Source organism: Pseudopipra pipra, chromosome 2 (assembly GCF_036250125.1).
Source record: "Pseudopipra pipra isolate bDixPip1 chromosome 2, bDixPip1.hap1, whole genome shotgun sequence".
Taxonomy (NCBI): Eukaryota; Metazoa; Chordata; class Aves; order Passeriformes; family Pipridae; genus Pseudopipra; species Pseudopipra pipra.
The window spans coordinates 16,716,822-16,734,551 of NC_087550.1; the positions used below are offsets into that span (position 1 = coordinate 16,716,822).

The following is a 17,730-nucleotide window of genomic DNA, read 5'->3' on the forward strand; positions in this document are numbered from 1 at the left end:
AGCTCCACTTGAGTAAAATAAGCAACTTGGGGGTGAAAGACTCAACTCTTCTCATTCAGCATTTCAGCTGTCCAGTTCTCACCAGTTTAGGATTCTTCCTAAGAGTCAGTTTTGCTTGGAGAATTAAATTTACCCATGTGTGTTTCTGCTCATAATATTGCAGCCATGAATTTGGTGTTGCCCAGCAATTCTACACTCAAAGTCCATTATTTTAAGCAGGGACAGTGGCCATAAAGCCAGTCCCATCTAAGGCTGTTTGTCTCACCTCTGCATTCTCCTTCCTCTTCTCTCAAATCCTCTCTTGTCAAATATTTGTGCATCCATGTGATGAATCAGATTAGGGAACTGATCTGCATTAAGACTAACCCCAAAGCAGCCTGGTCAGCTTTCAGCTTTCCCGCTCACTACATAGCTGTGCAAAACTTTGCACTGGCACAAGGAGAGACAGAGACAGGGCAGCAGTGTTTATGCGTCTTATGCTGTCTCCAGATATTTGTATGAAGTTTAACAAAGACAAGCGCAGATTCTGCACCTGGGATGTCGCAGCCCTGGATTTACAGACAGACTGGGGAATGAGATGCTGGAGAGCAGGCAGCATCATGGAAAGGGACCTGGGGTCCCAGTCAATGGCAAGTTGAATATGAGTCAGCAGTGCCCTGGCAGCCAGAAGCACAAACCACGTCCTGGGGTGCATTAAGTACATCCTCACCAGCCAGTCAAAGGAGGTCATTGTCCTGCTCTACTCTGTGCTGGGTGGCCTCACCTCAAGTCTGTGTGCAGTTTTGGGCACCACAATATCGGAAGGATATAAAACTGTTAGAGAACATCCAAAGGACAGCTACAAAGACGGTGAAGGGTCTCGAGGGGGACTCATATGATGAGCGGTTGAGATCACTTGGCTTGTTCAGCCTGGAGAGGATGAGACTGAGCAGTGTTCTGGTTTAGGAATAGTACTCCCTAGTTAAGTGCTCCCACTGAAACCATGCACCACTCACTACCTTCCACCCCCAGTCTGCCTGCAGCAGGCTGGAGAGGAGAACTGGAGGCACAAAAGGTAAAGATCACAGGTTGAGATAAGAACAATTTACTGAAAATGGGAATGAGATAAGAAAGGAAACAGTAATAGCAACAATACTAATGACAGAGGGTAAAAGAAATAATGATTCACACAGAAACCCCCTGACAGTAGACAATACCCAACTGCCCCCCTCCACTGCACTTACTTGACTAAAAGAGACCCCTTCTCTACTGAAGAGATTCCCTTAACCCTGCCTCTGGCAATGGTGCAAGGTAGTATAGAATAATTTCCAGGTCCTGGCCATGCCCCCTCCTGCAAAAACTAACCTTTCCCTGACCAGAACTAAGACAGAGGAGACCTCACAGCAGTCTACAGCTTCCTCACAAGGGGAAGCAGAGGGGCTGGCACTATGCTTTTTAGTGATCAGTGACAGGACCCAAGGGAATGGCATGATGCTGTGTCAGGGCAGGTCTAGGTTGGATATTAGGAAAAGGCTCCTCACTCGGATGGTGGTTGGGCACTGGAACAGGCTCCCCATGGAAGTGGTCACAGCCCCAAGCCTTCCAGAATTCAAGAAGCATTTGGACAGCTCTCTCAGGCACCTGGTGGGATTCTTGTGTCTGTCCTGTGAAGCGCTAGGAGTTGGACTTTGATGATCCTTGTGGGTCCCTTCCAACCCAGAACATTCTATAATTCTATTATTTCTGGAACTGCCCTCTTCGTACAGTGCTTTTATTGAAGCTTATGCTAGCTACTTTTTTAAAGTCAGAATACCACTAAAGTCAAAATATACATATATGTTTGTGACTATGAATATAGGCAATATACATATGTACTAATCTGTATTCAATTATCACTAGAACATTTCTTTGTGTTATAACCAGCAGTTATTTTGGACTCGCTGTCTAATCATGGCTTTAATTTGGCCTTGATCTTTTTTTAGCTATGCATCTACACCATTTATATTCTGCACAGACATTGCCATGTTAAAGGACCATCCAAAGGTCAGAGGGTTGGCTATTAGCAGTTGGCTGCACTTTCATCAGCTAAAATCTATTACTGTACACATGGAAATCCCCAGTTTATCTGTAGGCACTTGTTTGTTAAATTCTAGGGTGGTAAAATTTTAACAGGATCTCAGGAAGTTCATAAAAAGGACAGAAGGTTAATTTCTGTTTATTTAGTTTATTCAGCTGTGGGAACTCAAGCAATGGAAAATGAGGGATAGAAAAGTTTCTGCTGAAGTGTGAGTATAACAACTGTGTTTGTCCAATAACACTGACACCTGGCCAGTGAAAAATATGTGCATGGCATCTTGAGGGAAGGCTGAGGACCATACCTAGTTTACAGAGAATCATGCTTATCTGTGAAACAGAAAACTGTGAACCATGTAGCACCAAACATTCAGAATAATTCTCTTAGTAACAGCAACTGCAGTTACATCAGCTTTCCCCAGATTGTATTTATTTCACTTGTGTCATAATGAGAAGAAACAGTCTAATCAACTAGAGTAAGCCTAATCAACTAAGTACTGCTTAGGTCATTGCTCTACAAGTCCTGGGTTAAACACTACCCTCATCCTGGGCTTCTCTCACTTGTGCAGAGGATTGCAAGGTGATCAGGAAAGAAAGATTTCCATACCATTTGGTATTCTTATCTCAGTGTATGCTCTCTCTGCTGTAGCTAATCCAGTTAGCTTGAGTCAATGGAAAGCACTTCTGGGGATTTTAGAGGAGTATTGCCTTTCCATGGAAGCAGTAGATTAAATTGTTTGACAATGTTGACATATTAAAGTAGTGAAGCCAGTCCCCAGCTGAGTTAAGGATCCAGGATGTTTGTGAAGCATCTGGAGCACAAGCCTGATGAGGAACAGCTGAGGGAGCTGGAGGTGTTTAGCCTGCAGAAAAGGAGGCTCAGGAGGGACCTACTACAACTACCTGAAAGGAGGTAGCCAGGTATAAGTCAGTCTCTTCTCCCAGATAACGAGCAATAGGATGAGAGGAAATGGCCTCAAGTTGCACCAGGGGAGGTTTAGGTTAGATATTAGGAAAAATTTCTTCATAACAGGGGTTATCAAGCATTGGAACAGGCTGCCCAGGGAAGTGGTGGAGTCACCATCTCTGAAGGTATTTAAAAGATATGTAGATGAGCAGTGGGCTGGGTGGTGCTGGGAGAACAGTTGGACTCAGTCAATTGGTCTTAGAGGTCTTTTGTGACCTAAACAATTCTGTGATTCTACCTGCACAAGCGACAAGAATTCAGAAGTTCCTCTAAACAAGCAAATTGGAAAGGATGATAGTCCCAGAAAGGTATCAGTGCAGTTTATATTGATTTTGTGTTGCAGGTACAGTCAAGCTATAAAATCATGTTGTGACATTGGTACAGTACACACCAAAATACGATTCAACAGCCTCTACTCCGTGAGTGAAAGCAAAGTTGTTGAGATCCTTCTTGTTTTGACATCATAAGAAAAAAAATACAATAGGGCAAAAATGACAAGTCTTCTAGATGGTGAATTCTGTTTTCCATGAGGAGGCGAAATCCAGGATCAGATAGGGGCTAGAGAAACACCTCTTTTCAATTTTCAGCTTGGTCATATAGGAACTTTTTTCCAGTACAGTGCACAGGAGCCTGGAAATACCTGGAAATCCAAGCTGACTGCTATTGAAAGTTCAGCTGTTCTTGTAGGGTGGGAAGAACTTATCAGTACCTATGTGGTTGTGGAAACTTGGAGAACACTAATTTGGAGAGTGAGGGAAATAGGAATTTTAGGCTGTAATTAGAAAGCACAGGAAATAGTGGAAGAGAGTGGCAGGCTCAGCATTGAATAGACTTCTGCAGAAATAGTATCCAAATGAAGTAATGAAGAGTAGAATAAATAACAACTGTCTGCAGACTCCTGGAAACAAGCTACTACCACACCTGATTTGAATTTCTCTCAGCTCTGCAGACACTAAGCAGAAAGAAAAATATAGCTGAAAAGGTACGATTCTGAGGTCAAGACCGCAACTTATGATGGCTGGTTTCTGGGCTACTGAGATCTGTAGTCTCCTCTCTTCAATGTGTCATGTCTTGACTTAGATTCCCAATTTGGAATTTTCTAAGGATGGTCTAAACCAGTACTAGATCTTCAGGACAAAACACAGAGTCCAGTGAATTAATGCTTTGTCTTATGTAGTCCTGCTAATATTTTTCTCCCAACAAATCGTTCTTGATGGAAACACGAACAAATCACAAGAATTAATAAACTGATAATACAAGCAATTATAGGATGGTTAAAAGTTTTGTTGGTTCCACACAGCTCCATCTCCTCTGTTGGCAGGTTCCTATAAAAGAGAAGTGAAAATTTGGCTTAATACAGATTGATTATTAAAAGGAAGGCTGGTATAATGCTTGAGTTTGAAATGCTGACTTTCACAAATGTGACTGATCGAAACGAAAAGTGGTTATCAGATCTCAGCTGCTTTCTGTGAGCTTTCTCCTGTAAATCTGCTGGCAGTTCCCCCAGTCCAAACTGCTTCCTTTGACCTTCAGTGGGGGAGTGCTGACATTCCTAGGAAAAGAGAATAACACAAACTTCTCTGACAAGTTACTTGTTAGTGGATCAAGTTGTTTAACTGCATGAACCTGGTATCTCTCAGGTGAAGTTTTAACTTCTATTTCATGAAGTGCTTGCTGCACTGCTATTGTTGCTTGCCCCATCTTTTCGGGAGAGTCTCCTCCAATTAATTTCATGTTTGGAGGGAGTGAGACTGCTTGTAAAAATTTGACAAGCACTGCCACTTGGTCTAGGTTTCTTTTAGGGTTTTTAGGAGGCTTCTGCTTCTCACTCTTATCAATTCGTGAGATAACACTTGTTCTGTTTACTCCAGTGGTTTTAACTTTTTGCCATCTGGGAAGAGGATCCAGCTTCTTGACATCCCACTGCATTAATATTGACTGGATTTCAATCTTGCCTGATTTATGGCCAGGCTTTGATATCTCAGTAGCCATCCATGGCACCATTTTAGTAGCAGTTTGCTGACCCTTGTCAGTTTTAATGAAGGGTCAACATGCTACTTCCTCGTCATCAGATGTCAATGCAAACACTAGGTTTTTCTCCTTATCAGAAAAACAGACTGGCTTACTGTCTCTCAGTTCCTCCACTGGGCACAGTAAGTTTGAGTTACAAGACCTTGTTTCAGAGAATATTGTGAGTTCTGCGTCCTGCAAATCTTCCCGTAAGATTCTCTGCCTCTCATGCACATTCCAGAGCTCCACCTGAAGCTTTTGGACATGATCATGCTTGGCAGCAAGCAATGCCAAGCAATGCCTCTGCTTGCAGCCTTTTTTTGCTTTTCCTCATTTATCTGAAAATACAATTCTTTAACTGAATCTAGTAAAGACAATATTATTTCAGTTTTCTATGTAACCACTCCTTCATTATCCAAATTTTCTCCCGCCTTCTCCACTCCAGGGGCAGAAAGGTGATTAAGAAATTTTTCAGTGAAGGACAACAAAATGTTTTCTTTACACTCCCCACCCAGGACAGACATTTTCTCCAAAAGTTCCTACAGAAGGATCCTCACAACCTCCCTCAGAGGGAAGCTGAGGCAAAGTTTTCAAAAGTTCAGGTCTCTGCAGAAGAGACCTCAATCTCCTCAACTCTCTCAGAGGGAGCTGTGTCAGACTTACCAAGAGTTCCTACAGAAGGAAACCACACAAAACAACCACACAGCCCCCTCAGAGGAGACCATGCTACTATCAAAGGCACTTCAGGTCAGAGGAGATTACCCTGCTTTCGCTGCACCAAAATAATGTTATGATCCAGTTATTAAAATTATTAGAAATGCCTCTGCCCAAATTAAGATGCAAACAAGACCAGATGCCAAAGTCAATAGTATGGGTTTTATTTAATGGTTACTGTGAGGCAGACAAAGAGAGAGAGAAAGAAATAGGAAAAAGCAGGGGGGGAAGAAAGAAAGTGACAGAGATTAAAATAGAAAATGTATCACCACTGTGGAACCTGGTGGTGTCCCATCGGTCCAGTTCTTCTGGTCTTCTCAGTGGTGAGGGTCCCACAAAACACAGAGCCCAGTGGATTAATATATGTTCAGGAGATGCCAGACACTTCACCTGGAGGGGGAGGGAAGCTTTGCAGTCTTTTGTGACAGGCTCTGGATTTGTTGCCTCACTTGGATCACCGTGCAGTCCTCTGGTGGTAGAAGGCCTCAGGAATCAGTTGAGGGGGAGTTGCTTTGGGGGTCTTTGATGGTTTATGACCCCTTCTCAGCTGCCTCTCACGTGAATATCCCGTGTGTACATGGTCTTCCCAGAGCAGGGTGGTGTGTAGTGATTTCACCATCACACACCTAAAACCCTTCTCCTCCACCACCCTCTGAGCCCAGCCAGGGCAGATTCTTAACACAGATGCATTCTTCTTTCTGAGACTTGTTTACTTCTCCTCAGACTAGAGATGATTAGATAATAGTATCTTAAGCCCCCAGTCACAGTCCAAATTCCAGTCAGGAGGCACTGGGAGGGGAAGCTGCCTCAGTGGTCACACACAGGCAGTTGCTTCTTTGCAGTTTGACAAAAAGTCTTTCTACGATTTTGACAATCTTTGAGACATTACTGACATTTCAGTCCATCACACCACAGCAGAGGAAAAATAAAGTGACATATATATACAAATAAAATCATTATGGGCATCATTTAAGCAGTGCAACACAGTTTACATACAAGGAATAAGCAAAGAACATTTTCTAATAAACAACTTCAAAAGAAATAATTGCAAATGTACCAGTGTTGTGGTATATACAATAAAAAAAAAAAGAAAGTTAAAGTCCTGGCAATTTATTTAATAAGAAAATCACCCCGATGGACATCTAATCAAGAGAAACAAATGTTTGTACCATGCTGTAATGATATACAAAGCTACTGAAACACTTGTTCACTCAGATTTCAGTGAATTTGTTATTTGATCTGCGAATGCTTTGCATACTACAAAAGGAATGGGTGAAATGAGAATGAGGCTGAGGGAAGCTACAGGATATTACCAGACATTGGAATTCCAAGATGAAGGTGTCACGGTGGTGTTCGCTCAAAGGTGGGACTCAATGATCTTGGAGGTGTTTTCCAACCTTAATGATTCTATGAACACCACATCCGTGACTCAGTAGTAGTAGTAGTAGTTTTCCCTGTTGGCTATCAGGCAGATGTAATTTCAAACCCTGTAATGGGGCTAAAATTCTTGAAACTGTAATCAAGCTGTAAAGAAATCTCTGCCTTTTTTTGCTTTTGAAGGATAATTGTCCAAACTGCTTTTCATCATCCGTATTGCTTATCTTACTAACTTGCAGACTAGGTGTTCATTGCTTATCAAAATAAATTTTATCTGTGATGCATTTGAACTTCTTAATTTCTTTTTTTTTAACATAGTACAGTGAAATGAATGTCCAAATGTTCATTATGCATTTTTATGGTCCAAATTCTGAGTTCTATTGACTAAAATATGGACATCAAAGAGGAGACTGAGGGGAACCTCATCACATTCTACAACTTCCTCTTGAGGGAAAGTGGAGGAGCAGGCACCAATCTCTTCTCTCTGACCAGGGAGAGGACTCGAGGGAACAGCATGAAGCTGTGTCAGAGAAGGTTTAGATTGGATATTAGGAAAAGATTCTTCACTCAGAGGATGGTTGGGGGCGATGGAACAGGCTCCCCATGGAAATGGTTATGGCACCAAGTCTGCCAGAGCTCAAGAAGCATTATCCAATAACTCAGAATATTCTATGATTCTACCTGTGAGATTCACAACAGATTCTCTGCTAATCATTCTCTTGCATGAAAATGGTCCAAAATATCTACTACAGCATTATGTCAGTTATTTTGATCCACTAACGGATATTCTTGTTGTCAGCGAAGTGGCAAGGAGATGGCAGAAGTCATTAAATCAGTTTTGAAATGGGACAGTATGTGGCAGCGAGCCATACCATCACTCTTACTTTGAACATCAGCATGCTGCAGCTTTAGGAAGCAGTCATGTGCGTTCCCCAACACTGCAGAAACTCTGCAAGAGTATTTGTCTTGTTTGATCACTCACAAACACTTTGGATAAGTTGCCCCAGAAGACACCACCTTTGCAGAAAGAAGTGGTGCAAGGCAGAGTAAGGTATAGAGTAAGGGGTAGATAATGTCCTGGTTCCAGACAGGACAGAGATATAATTTTTTGCAGTAGTTGTGAGGGGACAGAGCCTGGGGCTGTGTGTGTCATTGCTGGGGAGGGGGAGTAAGGGACTCTCTGGCTTCCCCACATCATGCCTTTGATGCTATGTGGAGTAAGTGGGTCATGCTGATCACACAGCGAGCTCAAATAGGAAATCCCAATCACCCCGGCATCTTGGAAGTCCTCACAAACTGTCCCGAAGGTGAAAATTTCAGACTACCATCAGGGGAGGAGGAGGACAAGGTGAGACATGCTGAGGAGTCCCCATGTAACCAGCTACCTGAAAATGAAAAGTGATATGTTCTCTTCACTGACAGTTCCTGCCATATCATAAGGATACCTCGAAAGTGCCATATGGAGTCCTATGTGTTCAGCCTGGAAAAGAGAAGGCTTTGGGGTGACCTAATTGCAGCTTTGTACTACTTGAAGGGAGCCTTCAAGGAAGATGGAGAGAGGCTATTTACAATGGCATGGTGTGACAGTACAAGGGGGAATGGCTTCAAACTGAAAGAAAGTAGGTTTACATTAGATATTAGTAGAAAATTCTTTACTGTGAGGGTAGTCAGGCACCGGCACAGGTTACCCTGAGAAGCTGTGGATGCCCCATCCCTGGAAGTGTTCCAAGGCCAGGTTGGATGGAGCTCTGAGCAACCTGGTCTAGAGAAAGATCTCCTTGTCCCTGACCGGGATTGGAACCAGAGGATCTTTAAGGTCCCTTCCAACCCAGGCCATTCTATGATTCTATGAATTTCTCAAATGTCCCCACTAAGGGGCAGCATTGAAGAGCAGGTCTCGGTAAACAGCTACTTCTAGTCATACTATGGAGTAGGTGTAAGGAAGGGACTAACAAATTAGTGTCTGTTCTCGGTTGTCTGGAGGAGAAAAATTAAAAAGGGAGAGAAAGAAAGATAGAAAGATAGAAAGAAAAGAAAGAAAAGAAAGAAAGAAAAGAAAGAAAAGAAAGAAAGAGAAAGAAAAGAAAGAAAGAAAAGAAAGAAAGAAAGAAAAGAAAGAAAGAAAGAAAGAAAGAAAGAAAGAAAGAAAGAAAGAAAGAAAGAAAGAAAGAAAGAAAGAAAGAAAGAAAGAAAGAAAGAAAGAAAGAAAGAAAGAAAGAAAGAAAGAAAGAAAGAAAGAAAGAAAGAAAGAAAGAAAGAAAGAAAGAAAGAAAGAAAGAAAGAAAGAAAGAAAGAAAGAAAGAAAGAAAGAAAGAAAGAAAGAAAGAAAGAAAGAAAGAAAGAAAGAAAGAAAGAAAGAAAGAAAGAAAGAAAAAGAAAGAAAGAAAGAAAGAAAGAAAGAAAGAAAGAAGGAAAGAAGGAAAGAAGGAAAGAAAGAGAAAGGATAGAAAGAAAGAAGGAGTGAAGGAGAGAAAGAAAGAGAAGGAAGGAAGGAAGGAAGGAAAAGAGATCACCAGCATCGATCCAGCTGATAAGTGGTGTGAGAGCAAGTGGTGATCCAGCTGCCTCAGTCTGGGCCATGAGATGTCCAGGGTACTAGAGGCGTCGCCTAGGCTTGAAGGGTTTTTTTAGGTTTCTTACTTTCTATGTAAATTAGTTATCATGAGCCATCTGTTCTTTCAGACCTTTCTGGAAATGGGTCAGAGGGCTTTGGGGGTCTTTGGTGGTCTTAATCCAACCTTATAATCCATGCCTACTTCTTGCTGCTCATTCTTGCACTTGTGCTGTACTGTATGTGGTTCTTTCTCACAGAAAAGTGCTGCCCTATCTCCACCTGCCCCCCCTTCTCCAGCCAAAACTTGTTCTTTCTCACAGCACGTTAATACCAATGGTCCTTATTACCAACAATTCTTGTGTGTTACTGCTAACAGTCCTTGGGTGGCTCTACATCCATCCGGTTATCATTGTCTGAGATATACACATTAATCCCTTAACTTCTGGGAGTCGAAAGCACAATGGGTCTCACTTTGGACCACTGTTTATAGGGTCCTTAAAGAGTGGGATTCAGTATGCATTAGCCCCTTATAGCTGAGAGCTCAAAGGACCTCACTTTGCATTGCTGTTTATAGGGCCTTTAGTCGTATTAATTTTTCATCCTGGCTGCAATTCAGGCCAGTAACTTTCTTTGAAAGTTCAGTAACAAAAATATTATTCCACTTAGGTTACTATTCAGGCAAGAAAAATAAGTTTCCAAGGCTGTTTGTTAAAAAACAGGTGCTCACTAGACACCACGAGTTCCTGGGAACAGACAGTGTTTCTGATAATCTCAAGAGGTTCTTAGCCTGGGTGCAATTTGTCAAGTCCAAGGCCTAATGAGCGTTAGGTAGGGGGGATGCACCACCACAACCCATCCCATGACTAAAGTCAGCTTCTCAGGGCCTCTCTGGTAGGTGACTCAATATGGGAGTATTCTGGAGTATTGATATCACTGACTTAGTCCTCTACATTAAGAACACAAGAGGAAGAGCATGGAACAAATAATGACATGTAGTGCTTAGTCTTTCACTTGCAGTCAGCTACAGCGACATGGGTGATCATTTAGGGAGAACAAAGTTCAAGGGGTCTTTTCCTCCCCTTTCAAAAAGCAGCACTTTACTGCCCCTACCCTACTAGGTGTCCTAGTAGAAAATTGGCAGCCTTTTTTTTCTGGGCAGGAGTTGTCCCTGGCTAAGATAGTCTTTGAAATTGTCTTGTCTAATTTATCTGCCAGAGCAAAGTATTTGCTTTTTTTTTTTCCCCTAGTGTGCTTTTATTAAAATATAATATCTTTAGGTTTATAAAAATATAATGCCTTTCATTGGAATAAGCAATTTTGGCTGAATTTGGGTTCATGGGGGAAATTAGTGTAAGCATGCATCATTACAGACCATTTCAGGGAGGTACAAGAGTTCCAAACTGACTGTAAATGGGAAGGCAGGTCATAAGACTGACAATTTTTGACTTTGTTACCATATGATTTCTTGTTTAATGTAGTTCATTCTACAGACCAAGATAAATTCACATACACACATCCTGTCATTGTATGATAGTCACATGCCAGCACACTGCTCTTGCTGTAATATCTGTTATATCATAAGTTTTCTCTTCAGAGAGGGAGGGAAGATCATGAAGACATAGAATGGTTGGGGTTGGAAGGGACCTTTAAGATATCTAGTTCCAACACCCCTCCCATGGGCAGTGACACCTTCAGCTAGACCAGGTTGCTCCAAGCCCTGTCCAATCTGGACTTGGACACTTCCAGGAATGGGGCAGCCACAGCTTCCTGGGCAACCTGCAGCGGCACCTCACCACCCTCACAGGGAAGAATTTCTTCCTAATATCCAATCTAAACATACCTTTCTCACTCTGAAGCCATTCCCCCTTGTCCAAAATCCCTCTCCATCTCTCTTGGAGCCTCTTGAGGCACTGGAAGGGGCTCTAAGCTCTCTGCGGAGCCTTCTCTTGTCCAAGCTGAACAACCAGAGCTCTCTCAGCCTGTCCCTATAACAGAGGTGCTCCAGCTCTTGGAGCATTTTCATGGCCTCCCCTAGACTCACTCCAGCAGGTCCATGTCCTTCTAATGTTGGGGTTCCCAGAGCTGGACACAGGTGGGGTTTTACAAGAGCAGAGCAGGTGGGGAGAACCACCTCCATGAACCTGCTGGTCACATCCCTTTGGATGTAGCCCAGCATACAGTTGGCTCTCTGGGCTCCAAATGCAGATATATATCTAGAGGAGGTGAGAGGACTGGACTATTATGAGATGCATTTACTAATGAATTTTTTTTGCTAATAAATATTCTAGCACTTATTGTTTCTAAACTTCTCCCCTATGTTTGTAGCTGTCAGTATTACCTAAGGCAGTTTCAGTGCTGAATCAGTAGTGAGGTTTCAAGTATTGCCAGAATACCAGCTGCTGCTTGGGATTTTGCCACATTCTTCTGATGCTGACTTCTTCCTTAGAGCAGAAAAGCTTCATGAAAGACTCTTTTGATTTGAAAGTCTTACACATGTACCCATGAAAGCATGATGACTCAACTGCCATCCAGTGGGAATGTCTTGTAGTATCTTCTTCAGGCAAGTTCTTAAGTAAGGAAAGCTTAAGGAATGGCAAGTCCAGCTGAAGCAGAGTGATTACTACACTTTTACATGGATATGAGAGAACTATCTTTCTTTTCTAGGACAATTGAATGTGGTGCTTTAGTGGCACAATCTGTAAGCAAAATTGATGAATTTTTTATTAAGTGATGGTGTTTCCAGTTAGCCAGTGCTAGCCAAAGCTGGCTTTGAACATTTAGCTGCTGATCTCCCAGAGAATTACTGCACACTATCCGTGTTGTCCTTCACCATTTCCCATTGACACGACCCACCATCGTTCTTCCCATAATTAGTTTATAAAGGTTATTTCCATCTCTACGCTGATGTGAATGAAGTGTGTAGGTTTGCACATGTTGATTTCTGGCAGTAGTGAAGCTTTTCCAGTAATATTTCCCACTTCAGCTTTCATCTTGTTTTCTATGCAGAGTTACACAAGGATCTTTGTCAGGATAATATCTCAAAGACTTGAGGTTTCTTTTTCTCAGCAGATTTAGGATTTTACAATTTCTGGATGGAGTTTGCTGTGGAAGTGATGGAATTTTGCACCTGTTTTCAGACAATTCAAGATGTAGTTATTTCCAGATGATCATAGGGCAGGTGTAAAAATTGTCAGGTCAGCTCCTGTAAATACACATTACTTTGACTGAGCCCATTCTTTAATTTCTCTGCAGCAATCTCCTTCATTAGGCCTGTATGATCCTATATAAGTGAATTCATCTATTGGATATCAATTTGCTGTTAGTTATAAAGTTAGTTATGTGCTCTTTTGTAAGTCAGAGCTCAATGTGTGTTTCATGCTGGTGTTAATGATTTAGTTTAATCTGAGAGAGTTCAGCCATTTATGAGAGTAGAGCCTGGGGGAAAGTACGTTATTTTTCCTGTGTTAAAATACTACCTAGTCAAGGAGACTGGAGGTAATACCAAAGAACACTAATGAAATGCTCTGTTGCTTGCTCCAGTTGTCAGGGATTTTGAATTGTGGTTTTGTTCTATGTGCAGTTTCAGGCAATACTTTTTTTTCTTTTTTAATTTCTTCTTGGAACATCTTCCATATGCTAGAATATTTAAAGTGTATTTTAAAATAGTGGCTGGCAATCTGCGAAACACCATTTTAGCATGAATGAGGTCATATGCTACTAAAATACTACTTATACTAGGAAGCTGAGATGAATTGAAAGTAGCACAGCTAAAAAAGTGAAGGCAACAGGTGTTTTATTAGATTGCAGGTATTGGCTTTTTTTAACATCTGTAGAATAACTGATACTTCATCCTAAAACTTGCTGCAAATTTGTATGTTTCCACAACTGAATATCAGTAACTCCCAGTATTCCTAATTTAGGATATGTTCCCTTAAGGTGTTTTTGGCTAATAAAACATGATATCCTCTTCTAACACATCACCAGTTTCATAATGTGATGCAGGATTAAAAGAATTTTGCTTGGAGACCAGGCAGCTGATGACTAAGAGTGTACTGAAAAGGAAACAGGGCAGGCTGTGCTCCTGAAAAAAAAAAAAAAAAAAAAAAAAAAAAACTGGAGATATCAGCATTCTGTAATTTTCACAGAGATGACTATAAGGTGTATGTGCAGCCTGTCAGAAAGAAGTATTTTTTTGTGTTGCAAGAAATGGGAGGGTAATTTGGTGTAGATATTTTAATCACCTATTTAGTAAGTAAGAGAAGCGGGATTTATCTCTATGCAAAATTGACAATGCCTTTGACTATTATTTGAGCAAGTCAAGGAAGTGAAACAGCCTAGACTTCAATTTCCCCGTTGTTTAAAATTGAGATCTTCCCTAGTGTATAAAGTAATTTAAACAACCTTTTAAAATGTGCTGTTTAAATCCATGCTGTTGGGAGTTTTAGCACAATGACCCCAATAATAAATAGATGCTGGAGCAATTACAGTCAAATCATTCATCCTGATGCTTCAAATTTGATGTTCTCTACGCAGAATGCTATAATATTCTCACGTTTTAAAAGTATTCCACCTCCCATAAAGTAGTAGTTTCAGGTGACTAATTGTTGCATAAACCATGGAACTGATATTTAAATGCAAATCAGAGGCCTTTTTTTGGTGCAGTTTTGGATCTTAGCCCATGAGTCACAGTTTTCAGAAGCAGCAAACTCCATAGAAGAGTGTAACTGTGTCAGTTCTGGGCTCCTCAGTACAAGAAAGACAAGGAGATACTGGAGAGGGCCTAGCAGAGATTACAAAGATGATGAGGGGTCTGGAGATCTCTCTTATAAGGAGATACTGTTTAGTCTAGAGAAGACTGAGAGGGGATCTCATTAATGCGTATAAATATCTCAAAGGTGGGTGCCAAGAGAATGGTGCCAGACCCTTCAGTGGATCCCAGCAACAGGACAAGGAGCAATGACCATAAACACAATAAGTTCCACCTCAACATGAGGAAGAACTTTATGTTGAGGGTGGCAGAGCACTGGAACTGGCTCCTGCGGGACGTCATGGATTCTTCCTCTTTGGAGACATTCAAAACCCACCTGGAAACATTTCTGTGTCACCTGCTCCAGGTGACACTGCCCAGGCAGGGGAGTTGGACTGGATGATTTCCAGAGATGCCTTCCGACACCAACAATTCTGTGATTCCTTGATTCTGCGAAAAATGCAGATTTAACTAGAAAAAGTGAGATTTAAAAATTGTGGATACAAAACATAAAACGACGTACACAATTAACAAATGCATATGCTATTTAAACTAAGTGCAACAGAAGTCTCAGTCTGGAAACTGGAGTGGCAGAACCATCTGGAAAAAACATCCCTGGGCTATTCAGGCATCGTTTCTGTTCAAGACCCTTGCTGTCATGGCTGTTGAAAATTTTGCCTGTTTTAAGATTTTATGTAGAGAGTCTTTCTTAGGCTTTACTGTAATGACATGTAATGAAGACACTTATACCATTCAAATACCATCTCTCCCATACAAAACAGAAGAATATCTCATGATTTGGGGGAAACGCTGGCTCTATGGAAACTGGGGCAGAATAGTTTTTGTTCCTCCACTAGCCAGGATTTTCTGTGTCTTCAAACAAATACTTTCACAGTAGTTGGACGTGGAGCTGGAGATCGATACCAATTGCTGATTATATTGAGCTGTAGAATGTTATTTGCAATAATGGTTGTGGTCAGAGACAAATCTGTCTTCCACCCCTTCCAAGGCAGACATATAGGGAAGAACCCTCAATCTTTTCAAAAACACATCAAGAGAAGTGAAAATGGTCAGTGTTGTCAGAGGTGCGGTCCCATTTTCCACCAGCTCTTTGGGCCGGAGCCTGTAGTCTGCTCTGAAATCACCCTGTGGATAAAGACAGCCTCAGGAGATACCTAACTAATGGTGTAGCTATCTGATACCCTCCCTGGTCATTGCTGGGGGAAAGGTAGTGGGGGTAGGATACTTTTGCAGTTTAGTAATTTTGAAGTATAAAAAAGGTCTTTTGAGGCCACAACGGCAACTGCTGGCTTCAAGAGTTTTGCCCTGATGAGATCAATCCTGGACTAGGGCCAGAAGGTGAGAGGGTGAGGAAGGACTTCAGACTGTCTTTATTTGTCCTGCAACCTCTCTATGTCTCAGCTGAGCCAAGAGAATCTAGGAATGTGTCTACAGAGATTTGGGTTAGATAAACTCTTTCCATTTGGAATTTCAAGATATGAAATACATTTTGAACTGTAAAAGAAGGAGAACCCTCTTTTCAAGCATAGAACAATAACGATATCTGTGTAATCATTCTGTAATTGTTCTCCATTTCTCTCCATTTTGTTCTAATGACAGTGGTAGCAGTCAATTGAAGTCATGTAGGCAGTACAAGTGCATGACACAGTACATGTGCAAGACAGGGATTAAACCATTATTTTCTGGCAATAGGAAATAAAAGTTTAAGCTGAAGAAATTAATCTATTGTGATATTTCAAGGTTTATCCATTAATTGCTTGCCAGCGGTTTCAAAATTGAAAAAAAGCTATCCAAAATCACACTAGGATATCCTCTGAGTTCAGTCAAATCTCTGATTGAGTCAGCTTCAGTTATCACTGCCATCACCAGCTGATCTATAAATACATCTTCTTTTACAGCCTACGCATTCTGAGATTTGCCCATTGCCTCTCAGAAGAGCAGGGCTAGCGTCTACTATTAAACAAGCCTGGCTTGGCAAAAGCCAACAAGAACCTAGCCTAAGAGGCCAAGCCCATCCGTTGTTGTCAGCTTTGACAGTCGCTGCTATCATTTGAAAGTGCACTTGCAGCCAGTCCAAGTTGGTAGTGTCAGCCCAAGCTGATTGGAGCTGCAGACATTTTTGCTGACTGGAGTCATGCTATCTTTGCCAGTTTGCTGGAATAGACACAGACACTGATTGGGTCATGCTGAAAACATTCCTGTCCCATGAAGCAAGTCTGTTTGTATTTCAGGTTTGCCAGGACTAATGAATTAAAAATCTTGGGCTCACCACAGTTTGCTGCTTAATAATGCCTGTGACAGAAGGATTTTTTCCTCCCTGGAGCGTGACAGCATCATAATCCCTTGTCACTGGCAAGGAGAGGAAGGAAAAGCATAACTGTGGAGAAAAGCGGAAAAGGGTGATCTTTTGGGACAGCAAAGCCTATGGGAAGTGCAGGTAGCAGCATGTTGCCCTAACAGCTGTCTCAGCTTCTCAGACCTTGTCAGTTCGTTGCTATGCAGCAGGTGCAGCCTTTTCTTTTATTGAAGCTTTACTCCATAAAGGCAACGACAAGCCAAGGCAGTGGCTGGCCCTGGATTATACAAGTGCAGACACTCCGCTAAGTGAGGTAAGGCAACAGGTGTGAAAAAATTTGATAGAGCTGTAACAGCATTTAATCTGAGTTCTGCTGCACATATTTTACAGAGGAACGGCAGCCAGTTCTATAGGCAATTGTTGGGAAGAAAAGAGCTGCTCGTTAAATCTCATTAAATTCCAGGTTGCCCACTCACCCTCATCTCTGTCCACAGTGATATTGTTCATCATGCATGGAGAAAGCAGGTGGGGAACTGGGGGCAGCCGATCTGACTGTTTCATGATATCACCTTGTTTGCACACAGGCTTCTTCCATCCCTCTCTGTTCTCTGTGATAGCTTTTTGTGATGAGGAGCTTGAGGATTTGGCACAAAAAGGAGTGAAGGGATAAATTCAATATTATTTAAAAAATTGATTACAGGTAATTGCTGCGTATAAAGATGAGATTTCTTTTTCAGGATTGGAATAAAATGAAAACACTCGTGTTTTGATAGAATTCACCATTTCTTACTGAAAGGATGTTGATTTTTGCTCTCACATTAAAAAGATGGTTAAAAGAGGTAATTTAAAAGCATCACACACCAGAGAGTATGGGACTGGGATAACACAACAGACTTATAGTAATATTGTTATGGCAACTTTAAAACCCTTAGCAGAATGCGTCATTTTAATTTCTTAGGTTATGATGGGAAATGTTAAGTATGCTCTTATGT

The 17,730-nt window shown here is 41.6% G+C and overlaps 1 protein-coding gene across 3 annotated transcripts in view; it reads left to right on the forward strand.

The window, feature by feature from the left end:
* The first annotated feature begins 16,533 nt into the window (after positions 1-16,533).
* Positions 16,534-17,730, forward strand: part of MAP3K7CL (MAP3K7 C-terminal like) — a 30,127-nt gene continuing 28,930 nt past the window's right edge. Inside the window, exon 1 of one of the 3 annotated variants that reach the window (XM_064644039.1) lies at positions 16,534-17,051. The gene's annotated coding sequence lies outside the window, so the exon portion shown is untranslated. The remainder of the gene's footprint in view (positions 17,052-17,730) is intronic. The other 2 variants (XM_064644041.1, XM_064644040.1) reach the window with 2 other exon arrangements.